We start from the raw sequence: 1110 nt of genomic DNA, 5'->3' as shown, positions 1-1110 counted from the left end.
AACTAATTATTCATTAATTATTCAAGATTTACAAGCAAAATGTTGAGGAAGTGGTTGAAAAAGTGTGAAGGAACTGGTGCATGTGCGTTATTAGGTGCTTCAATATAGCAGGTTTTTCTTCCTCATCCATTTTCTTTTTTTTCTTCTTATGAAGATCTCTCTCTCTCTCAAGTAAATAGTTGTTCTACTATGACAATTATGAAATCAACCCTTCTCTCTCTCCTTAACCAAATAGATAGTTACTCTACGATGGCAATTACAAAACTAACCATGGAGATAATTTTTTTGTGAGGAGAATTGCACTGATGGAGATAATTTTTTTGTGAGGAGAATTGCACTGATAAGACTAGTGTCATAGACAAAGAAAAAGACAAGAGTCTCTATTTATGGTGCAGGAAAATAGAAGAAAAGTTGGCACTCCACACTCAATACGACGTCATTTTCAAACAAAAGAGGCACCAAATTTGATACATCGTTTTGTTTTGTACGTACCAACGTGTAATAATAAGTTCATGTCAACATTTTAATCACGTCTCATTGACAAAAAATGATTCAAAGACTATTCTAAATTTTAGAGTTCAAGTTTATGAACGAAATTGAATAAGTATTAATTTCAGAAATTATTTTGAGATTCGAGTGCGAATTCAGAAATCAAATTGAGACTTAACTACAACTAATTTATACACAAGACAACCTAAACAAAAGATTTACTTATTTTGCTATTAATTTACTTGTGCACTAAAGCACTAAGGAATCCTTTACTACAAAGTAGGGCCGTCAAAATGGACAAAATTCATCGGACCAGCCCGTTTACCTACTTAAATAGGTAGATTTTGCCTCTAAAATTAAGCCCTTTAAATTTCGAGTTGAGCCCGATGAACCCGAAAAAAATGACAGGTTAAACATGCTAGTCCGCGGGCTAAACGGGTGGTCCGTTTATTTTTTTATATTTTTTTAAAAATAGCACATTTAGACGATATTTTTTTCCGATCCGACCCGAAAATTCAACCAATTAACTAAAAAATATTGTTTGTTTAAGGTTTCTGATTTAAAATTAATATTTTTTATCAAAATATTTTTTAAAAAGATAAAATAAAAAGATAAATAGGC

Source organism: Arachis ipaensis, chromosome B09 (genome assembly GCF_000816755.2).
Source record: "Arachis ipaensis cultivar K30076 chromosome B09, Araip1.1, whole genome shotgun sequence".
In the NCBI taxonomy this organism is placed as follows: Eukaryota; Viridiplantae; Streptophyta; class Magnoliopsida; order Fabales; family Fabaceae; genus Arachis; species Arachis ipaensis.
Note: the sequence above shows the minus strand (reverse complement) of the source record.